Source organism: Falco rusticolus, chromosome 5, assembly GCF_015220075.1.
Source record: "Falco rusticolus isolate bFalRus1 chromosome 5, bFalRus1.pri, whole genome shotgun sequence".
Classification (NCBI taxonomy): domain Eukaryota; kingdom Metazoa; phylum Chordata; class Aves; order Falconiformes; family Falconidae; genus Falco; species Falco rusticolus.
In genome coordinates, this window is record NC_051191.1 from 56,613,538 (window position 1) to 56,624,233 (window position 10,696).

Below are 10,696 nucleotides of genomic sequence, written 5' to 3' on the forward strand. Positions count from 1 at the left end.
AATGTAATAACTTTCAAGTTTCTGTTACGTGGTTTCATAACTGAGTTTTACTCTTTGAGTTAACAGAAAACTATTTAATACAGCTAGTGCTTCAAACCCAGCTCTTGTCAGAAAATAAAGGTCTGTTCTGATTGCCTTCCTTTTCTGGCATCCCTTCTTTGCAGCAACAAAGTTCTGTTTAAATCCTTTCCAACTGTCTCCCATAATTCCAGGGGAAAAAAATATTAATCTCAGATGAGGCTTTTAACTGTACCATTTTTCCATTCAGGATATTTTTAAATTTCACATAACTCCTAGCACTATTGTTGCTCAGCTATCATTTAAAGTCTACTTTGTTGAATCTTTGATTAGAATTGCATACCTCGAGCTGCTGCACAAGAAAAGCAACATAATTGTTTCGGGTAGCTGGGCCACAGCTTCTTAACTCACTACAAAACCAGGGCATCAGAAAGAACAGCAGAACACACTGCCGTCCCCCCAGCTACTATCCAAATTTTGAATCACCCAAGTCAAATGCACCAAGCCCTAATACTTCCAGCTTTGTACACTGATTCGGACACACCTTTTGTTCCTTTTGAGAAGATTTGCAGGAAAACAAAGTGAGCTGTAATTGAACTCCTTCAAGGTCTCCACTCCCCACCCCAAGCTCTAGCCATAGGAGCCTAAAACGAGATGCCTAAGTGATTATACAAACCAGGAATAAATGGACCCTGACATTTCAGAGCTGCCTGCAGCCAGCTGCTCACCCTGGCACAGTGTGCCACCCGCAGCACGGTCTCTCAGGCAGGTGCAACCCATAGTGCCCTGTACAACCTTGGATGTTGAAACTGGAGCACACCCTGGCTACCTCCCTGCTTGGGCATACAAAAGGACCATACACACTAGTTCTTGTCCAAATGCAGAGCTGGGGCAGGGGTCTGGGCACACAAAGCAGGGTTACAAACTATGCTGTGGAGCCCACCCACCTCACCTTTGACAAAAATGCCAAATTCGAGGTCCACCAGCACTTTTGAAAGCCATGCAGTCTCTTGAAAATCCACAGAAGAAATCAGTACCTCAACTTGAAAGCATTTGATCTTTACTAACCTTGATATTTTCACAGCAGGCCTGTTCCCCTGCTTGTAGAAGTTAACAGCCACCACCTCCTTTTGAGGACAAAGTTCAGGAGGGTCCTGCACAGAAGCTTTTAGCCAGCCCTTCACACACAATCTGTTTTTCTTTCAGGAGGTTTATAAAGCTTCTTGGAATGGCAGAAGCTTGGCTGATAGCATAATTGCCTGGTGAACCATCTCTGCAGTTCTCTGATATCGAAGGAAATGATTGTTGGGGGGGTGGGGGGGTGGGGGAGGGAGGAGGAGGAAGATAGGGGAGAGAGGAAGGAGATTAGTTAAGTGAAAGTGCATGATAAAAACAGCGTTTCCTGGTATCAAATCTTCTGTGGGAGAGTTTTGGGTGGATAGGCCAGCATGTACATCACAGCGATAAAGTAGCATGAGAACTAGAGTCCAGTGAAGAATAAGAGCCGCTCAAATCACAGGAGAGGAAAAGGATCTGCACCTGTGACAGTTCTCAGGTGGAGCTCTGTTTTACAGAAGTTACACTTACCACCTTCATACCAGGTTCCAACATAAGAAAGCTAGAAGGCATCAACTAGTGTATATGTATACATGTTATTATCAAACTGAAAGACTTTCAATGTGTTTTCTGCTGAAGCTGTAGCATGAGAGTCCTGAGTGAAAATGCCTACCCAAATTTAAGATGCCTAAAGCTTTTTCAAAATAGATAGATTTGTACAGACATTTCGTGTCTTTCCACTACTGGAGAAATAACATTGTCTCATATTTGTATAAGTAGTGGAAGAAAGAGGAAAAAAGAGAAGAATTAAAAACCTGTCTCAAATGGGGTGTCTGGTAAAACATATGCAGTCATTATCAAAGGACACAATGTATCTACCTTTAAAGCAGTTCAGTAATCAATTCAAATTCCCCATTGTATCAACTGTTTAGTACTACAGGCAATTACTACACTGGCCTCTCTATTATCTCAGCTCTATTTCTTTCAGCAATGTCATTACTGAAGGCAAAATTTTTTTCACTTGCACATTCTCAAATCAAGATATAAATTTAAACTTTTTAAAAAAAATCCCTTGTCATACTTGCTGACTCTACTTTGTAATCTTTAATGGAATATGGCATATCAGGCTACCAGAGAAACTGCTTATAGAGGAAATCTCTGAAAAATATCTAGCTTTCTCAAAAAAATCTCTGGATTGCAGTGCACGAAGAACAACGCAGTATATGCTGACCATGAGAAGCTAAAGCAAATCAGCAGCCAGGAAAGAAACGATAGCACAGATCTGTCTAAACCACAGATCTGCAGGGACTCACTCACATGACATCAGCTTGTGCAGCCCAGAATTGCCTTGCAGCCGTTAGAAGAAACTGTACTTCAGATCACCTGGAGGAATCTCTCACACAACAAACAAAGCTATCTCCCCATGCTGACCTTCTTCTCATACTACTTATACTACTGCCATGCCCTTAATTTGAATTAGCTATAAGCCACATGCAAATCTGCATTCCGTACTTCAATAGCCAGAGTACCTCATGAACACAACCAAACTGTACCACAGAAGATGCAGCTGTGCTATTGCAGTTGCACATTCGCTAGAAGGGCATGGGCCAGGTTCAGTGCTGCCAATGGAAGGTCTGAGAAACTCCTCACACTGCGGTCCTCCTGCGCATCCATCATAACAGGCAACTTGTACCTGTTAGGAAAGCTGTGCTGCCAGAAATCTAACATGAAAAATTGACCGAGAGAAACTAGTAAGGGAGGGGAGCCACATTAACAGACTTTTCCTACCATTTAAAGAAAAGATGGAAAAAATATTACCATATGCATTGGATTTCTGCAGATGGTACCTTCTGTTGCACAGTCGAGAGAAAAATGGATCATACTCAATTTTTACGTAGGTCCTACAAAATTTGCGCACATCCCTCATATGCCAAGTAGGTATGTTTAGTCCTCTTTTTAATTTACCACACTTTCTCTCCATACCAGCTGCACATTGTGTTTTATACTCTATCACAGTGAGACAACACAATGCTGTGGGGCAGCCGCTGGATATATATGTACAAGACTCCAGTCTTTTTATGCAAGCAGCTTCCAATGACTCTTGCTTTGGGAGAGTTTTCTGTGCAGGCTGGAAATATCTCTCTACCTTTCCTTCTCCACATGGCTCTGAGTTTGCTAATGATCACATTTAAGACCATTTGGTGCCAGCAGCTAACTTTTAGGGCTGCTCAGTGAATATGCTGTATCAGTGTGGGATGAGTGGGTGGAATGTTTTCTACTGTTTTACTTTTTATGGGAAAATAGAACTAATCTGGTGGGTTTAACAGTTGTGCTGTCACTGGTATGGCCACAGTGAAAAAGAATAAATTGTTCAGTCTTGACAAGATCTTCATCAGCAACAGCAAGATTGCTCATTAGATTTCACAGCATACACACTTCAACTACATTCTGTACATCTGTGGTACTGTCAACTGTTTAGGATATTTTATATACACACACACACACACACACATTTTCTTTGACTTCAAGCTCTGATGCTTGTGGCTTAGTTTATAAACAAACAAGATCCTGAATCTTGACATTTCACTTCATTGCAAATGCCTAATCCTTAGTACTCCAATTTGGACCCAGTACATCAATGAGAGTCACTCCAGTAAGAACCACAGTATCGTCACCAGAATGACTTCTTTGGAAGAGTCTATGTAAAATCAATTTTACTGGTTGATTTTAGTTCATTATTTTCAAACTAAGATGGTAATTTGTTTTCATGCCAAATGTTTCTGTAAATCACCTGTATTATGATGTATTAAAGCATTTACAATTTGATAGTCAGCATTAAGAACAACCAGATAACCAAGAAAAAGTTTCCATGTCACTCCACAGTGCATTATATTAATTAGCAAGAAAACATATTCTGCATTTTTCAGTAATAACAGGTCTGTTAAACCTATGAGGAAGTTTCTGTATCAATTCTGGGTGTTGTGTCCAGACTTCTCTCAGTTCACATATGCAATGGCAGCCAAAGTTCAGGGCTAATGGTGGATGGACAAAGAAACACACCATTTTACAAACCCTTTCAGTGAGGGCCTTGGAATTACCTTCTCAAAGGACAGAACAAACATGAGAGGCCTGGTATCTTCCTCTCATGTCATGAGCCGGAACTTAATGTTGAAGTATTTTCTCAAAAGAAGTTTCAAAGCTATTGCCTAGAGGAGCAGCAGAAAATATTTTCTTCAGGAAATAATTTAAAGCACATTTTTTGATCCCATGGGTGCATACAAATCTTATCATGAATGTTTTCAGGGGAAAAAACCCAGCTCTCTGACTTTCACCTTCTCCTGGGGTTCGGTTGACCTACTGTCTTTAAGTCAGTTATCAACACATGGCGTAAGTCCCACTAAATTTTACAGCAGAGATAGTTTCCAGACAGGTTCATTGCTGCCTCTCCGATATAAAAAAAGCATTGAATCAGCTGTCATCCCTGTTGTCTGACCAAGACTAACTCACTTGTTTGTTTCACAAGATCACAGGATGATGAATCATGAAGAGATGTGAGGCCTATATTTAGAAGCTGCAGATTAATTTGCAATAATTTGATCACTTCAACTCACTTACTAGGGCATTGATCACAAAATCCCAAAGACCTAAATGTCATACAAGTGCTTATTCTTATTCTTCTCATACTGAGGTCTATGCTGATCTAGACTTCCTCTGGGGATACAAAAGGAAATTCATTTTTAGTAAATCAGGCATTATATTGGAACACCATAATGGCAACACTGGCTCAACAGCTAATGAAAAACAAAGCAATGTGATTCATAAAGGGCTTTTATTATATGGATACTAGATTGTCAGCCCCTTGGAAAGCATCTATTCTATTGCTCAATTGGGTTAAAGTTTCATGTTTTGCCATTGCAAATAAACTTTTTCGTAGTTTTGGTGGTTAGGAACTTTTAGCGTCAAACCATCCATTGATACTATCAAAAAGATTGTCTGAGGACATCTTAATCTGTTGTGAATGGATAAAGAGTTTTCCTTATCTTGACACTGGCATACTGATACTGGTTTATAAAATCAACTTCAACAGTTATAAAGTATTAAAAGAAAAAGCAATCAAAATATGAAACCAACATGTTTTTCAGAAGTGTTCTACCAGTCGTGGTTTATAGTCATGTTTATTTATTACCATTTTTACTGAGGTACTGAGAAATAAAATTGCTAAAAGATTCCTATCTTCTAAACTATATTTACAGTTTTCTGATGATAAAGAGACTGTCATTGTCCTTCTGGACATGAGCTTTGAGCAGCGCTGTCCTGTCTCAAATGTGATGAAGCCATCAGGGTCTTTCTGACTAAATTACAAGAGAAGTCTCCACTCTCTGTAAATACAGTCCATTTAGCAGTAGAATAAGACATCCTAATCAATGAAGAATCAGTTATCTTAAATACAGCTGTTTTATCACAAATTTTTTATTCAATAATGAAAGAAAATCTCAGGGAGCACTAAGGCATTCTCAACTTCATCAGAATTCACTGAATAGTCTTTTTGCTATAGTGCCTTGTTTCACAATGAACCAAGAGTGCTGGCGTGATAAACTGCTCCTATTGCCTTCATGTCACCAGCACTTAATTTTGCCAAATTGATTTATCTTGAGAAACTGTAACAACCATAACCTGCACAGAATGCTTCCCATATTGTTATGGATTGCCCAAGGCAGGTTGGAAAGTGATGTGTCCCACCTCTGCACTTTTTTTTTTCTTTTTTTTTTTTTTTTACTTTACTCTTTCATCAATATTACTACTTTCAGGTAACTTTTTGGAAACAGGACTCTTCCTTAGACCATATAGCAGTCTGAATATATTTCAAGCCTTTCTAACTTTGCTGAATTGTACTGCCACTGACAAGACCTACATGATTTCCCTTTATTAGGCAGGGAGATGGCCCTCAAGTAACCCAAGCCAGAATATTTGGTGTCCTAAATTATTGGACATGTGGAGATTTATTGCAATATCCTGTTCTGCAATCAGAAAACAATGCTCATTTACTTGCTTTTTGTTAACAAAATTGCACAAAAATCTCTATTGATAGCACTGTGATTAGAACAAGTCAGTAATATACTGGGGGATAATTACTTATTTTCATCATTTAATATATTTTACTTCTCCACCTCCATTGGGTCAGTATCTCTGGCTGGTAGTCTCTTTTGCAGTTTCATTCCAGTCACACATTTCACACCACATAAACATCTAAGTGATCTTAACATGCATCAGCAGAGAAAACCAAGGAGGAGACTTGGGTCACTCACAATGCCAGCTGGGTTCACTTAGCATTAAGAAATGAGTGCTTAACAGGCACTGTGCATGTAGGGGGAAGGGAATGACATCATTAAAACACAACACAATACCATATGGCTTATCAGCAGGTCAAGCTTTATCCTCTGATCATCCCTTTTCATGATTCAACAACAATTTTTTTTATTAGGGAGATCTTATTAATAAGGAAATGAGACTCCTCCAAGTTTAAGATCTTAGAATGCAGACCCCATTCTGAATGCACAGAATAAGCATAAAATTAAGATTATATCCATGTAAACTCTATATTCCTAATCAGAGTAGCTTAGCAGTTAATATTTACAGATGAGCCACCCCCTCTCTCTATTTAAGTACATCAGAAGGACTCTCCTACAAATGCCAATACCAAATATAATTTTCCTTGGCTGACCCAGCACCAGACTAACAAAATGGAAACTTTTTTATTGTTGATATTCTATTAATAGAAAATAATCTTACATTTAGCAACTTAGGCTTATGTGCAGTTTGCTATAGTGATTGCAATCACGAGGAGGGTCGACAAAGGAAAATAAGTAGGCTGTAGCTTCAATTGTGCATTCCCGTGCAAGGTACCCTGACTCGCCGCAGTGATAGCAGTTGACTTCACTGGTCTTACTGCAGTTGATGGCTACATGGCCAGTTTCACCACACCTATAGCATTTCACTTTGGTGCAGTCTTTTTGAATGTGTCCAAACTCTACACAAGAATAGCACTTCTGCTCATCTGCATGGTCACAGTCACGATTGCATCACCGTTTCCCTTATATTATTCTAAAGGACTACTTGATAGCAGTCAGTTCTTCCCTAGCTGTGGCATGGCACAACTGGAGCAGTCACTTTCTGTGGGAATCTCAAGCCTTCATTCTCTATAAATACAAAGGAATTCAACAAGTTCTTCAGCTGAGATTCTCAAAAGAACTAATCTGCCATGGGATTATGGCCCTCAAATGATCATGTAACAGGTAAAAGATAGACAAAAAGGGGTTTTGTAATAGGTCACCAAAAAAAGTCCCTTAGGAACCTGCGCTGGGACATGTCCTGTTCAACACATCCAGAAGTTATTTAGAAAAAGAACATGCCATGTCATGACAAACTTTGCTAAGAAGCCTAAATTAATCAGATTGTTAAAGACAAAGATCGACTACAAAGCGTTGCCAGAATATGGACCAGAAATGTTATAAAAAGGAAGAGGGATACAGTGAAGGTAAAACACCACCCCACAGGTAAAACCAGCAACTTGACATATATTGTGATTAGTTTTGCGACAATAACCGCTTTGAAGCAAGGTCTTAGCATTGTAAGAGAACCACCACACTACAGTTCACTGCTTATCAGTGGCCAAAGAGCAAGTGGAATGGCATGAGCAATTAGAGAAGGAATAGAGACCGAAGTGGATCACTGTTATGCAACTGTATTCATTTATCTTGAGCCCATGTTTTGAATATTGCATCATGTTGTGGTGTCATGTGCCCCCCCCCTCCTCTAACCTACCCCCGGAATCATACAACAGAACTGTCAAAGTTAGAGATGGGCATCAGACCCCTAAAAAAAAAAAAAAAAAAAAAAAAAAAATCACAGGTGAAATAGTAAAGAGACTGGAGAGGGAATGATTTGAATACAAAAGCAAAGAAACAAAAGTGACAGATAAAAAAAATAAACAAAATGGTAGCCCTTTAAGTAAGGCACAGTTGGACTCTGGAACTCCTTGCCAAAGGTCATTATGAACATGAGAAGTGTACAGAGATACAAAAAGTGACTGAACAGATTAATGAGAAAGAATGTATTCAGTATCACTGTTTCTAAAAGCACCACTTCTCGCTGAGAAAGTCCAGCCGTAACCAGGCTGGCTGGTCTGGCTGGTTTGTCAGTTCAGATATTCTTGTGGCACATCCCCATTTGCAGAGTGCATTGAAATGCTTGATAATATTTATGCTGAACCATTTACACTCAGACCAACATGATTACAACATCCTCCCCTGTATCTGCGATACATTGCTTTTCTGTGGCATTATCTTCATTTGCTGCCTTGCAGGTGTTGCTTCCTGCCTTTCAGAGTCAAACCAAACTACTTCACAAACAGGGGGCTTCAGCAGGAAAGGAGATAATATTGCCGCAGATCCTGCTTCCTGTGTCACCCCAAGCCTCCTTCCGAGAAACAGTTAATGGCAAGCACTCTGAAAGATACAAACCCCATCTTGCTTGATCCTTGATTGTCAGTCCCAAAAGGTGTCGCAAGTTGCCATCAAAATTCAAAGTCAGATCTTCCTCCACCCAGTAGCAAAGCTGCTGTGAAGACCATTGAATCTTTTAATCTTTGGGAAACACATTGAGAAATGCAATTCTGAAGCCAACACCTTCCTCTCAGGATAGTGCGCAGGCAGCTTCCACATCTTCCCCAAGGCCAAGTGTGTTTATGCACTACATGTTACATGTATTCAGACTTCTTCATTCTTTCATTCATCCCACATCCGTGCTGGATGAGAATTCCCTGATAGCTCAGCTAAACACATTAACCCTTCACAGTTTAGTGCGAGTTACCAGCATCACCTTTTGCACTGCAGGCAATTCTTTGCATTATCCCAGGTGAGTACAATATTGAATATGCCAAGCTGCTTCAATAGCATTCAGCTTGTCTACGGTTTAAGTAATCATTATAATTTAAATCGTCATTATTCAACAGTAGGTCTTCTTAGTAAAGGCTAAAATCTAATAATGAAAACCAGTAACACTCATCTTTAACAGAGCATTTCATAATCAGGCAACACATGTGTGCTCATTCACTTAAAGGGTTTTAGCTCCAGCTTACCAATTACAATCCTAAACCTGCTCAGTTACTTACACAACATGAGCAACTTCATCAGGATACAGCAAGCTTTTCCCTGACCCGGTCCCCTCTGTCAGTCTCTCGACCACCAGGGAATTCAAACCTTACAGTTATTTCTAGACATTAAAACAATTGCTAAGTTAAAAACTATTTTTTTTTATATTTTCTAGGCAGGTCCATAGTCAGAGAGATGTCCTTAGATGCCTATGAAAGCAAAAATGTGTTTGTTTTATTAGCTGAAGAAGAAACTCTTGCTTTAACCTTGCCACACCCACAGCATCATTCACTGCTGGGGAATGGTGGTGGCATTCAGAGCACCCACACTGCTGGAGATGTCACTCTGCCAGATAAATTTGTACGTCCTGCACATAGCTGTTCCATAGCATGTAGAAAATAGTTTCAGAGCATTCTAGGGTGAGTGACCACTCTGAAGATGCTTTATTGAGGTACATTACTGCCAACAAGAAAATACTAAGTATTTCCAGAATAAAAGAGAAGCCACTGCCATGGAAGCACAGAGCAGAGGAGCTTTTGTCTCAAATAGAGTGTTTAAAAAAACCCAAATAAATATTCATCATGCATGGTTACTGGCACTTGGAAGTATAGTCAGAAAGCCAATATTGCTTGTTGCAAAAAGCTGATATGCAACAGTTCAAATCCTCATATCTCTAAAATATTTTTGAAATCAATAAATTGATTTCTATTTAGTTAAAATATTGTTATTCTCATAAGCATAATATAATTTAAAAATACTTAGTATAACAAAAATACTTAGTATAACAGAATGATTGCATCTTATCTGCATTCTCATGTGCACTGGTATCTCACATCAGCATGTTACCATGTGACAAGTAAATGGCAGATCATTGCCCACAGGGACTCTTTGTCATGTCTCCTAGTGAAAAGGAGCCATAAAACTTTTCTAAAAGAGACATCATTGCATGCATCCACAGATGGGGAATTATGCCAGTTCCAGAGGCACTCCTGCATCCCAAAGAAGGAATACACCGAACAGTAATAAATGGCTGCAGGGTTATTTCAAACTAGCATAATTAATTAGCTCAGAGGCTGAACACATCCCCATCTGGCCCTGGGAAACAGAGGAAGGATATGAAGGTGGCATTCCCACTTGTGTACTTAATCCTCAGTGTAATCTTGTCATTGGGTTGCAAGGCGGTGCTCACGAAAACAGTGTAGAAGATAAAAGTTGCAGGTGGAGAGGGAGAGAAAAGCATACGGTGAATCTTGAAACCAGCAGCTGCTCTACCTGTAAATCTACACCTAGACATGCTGCTATTTAGTATGCTGCGGGCTGGGTAAGTGCTTTATCGTACACAGATCAGGCCAACATCAAGCTTGGGACTGTGCCAAGGACAGTGTGGCACTCTGCATGACATGTAAGAGTGTGTTGCACTTAGACTTTCTGAGGATGCTTTTCTCTGTAGGTGAACGGCTGTTCTGGGAAAC

General features: G+C 39.7%; 1 protein-coding gene across 1 annotated transcript in view; it reads right to left on the reverse strand.

Annotated features, from left to right (window-relative positions):
- GRAP2 (GRB2 related adaptor protein 2) overlaps nt 1–1,162 on the reverse strand; it is an 81,432-nt gene extending 80,270 nt beyond the window's left edge. The window contains exon 1 of the mRNA XM_037390320.1: nt 1,087–1,162. The gene's annotated coding sequence lies outside the window, so the exon portion shown is untranslated. The remainder of the gene's footprint in view (nt 1–1,086) is intronic.
- Between the last annotated feature and the right edge of the window lie 9,534 nt (nt 1,163–10,696).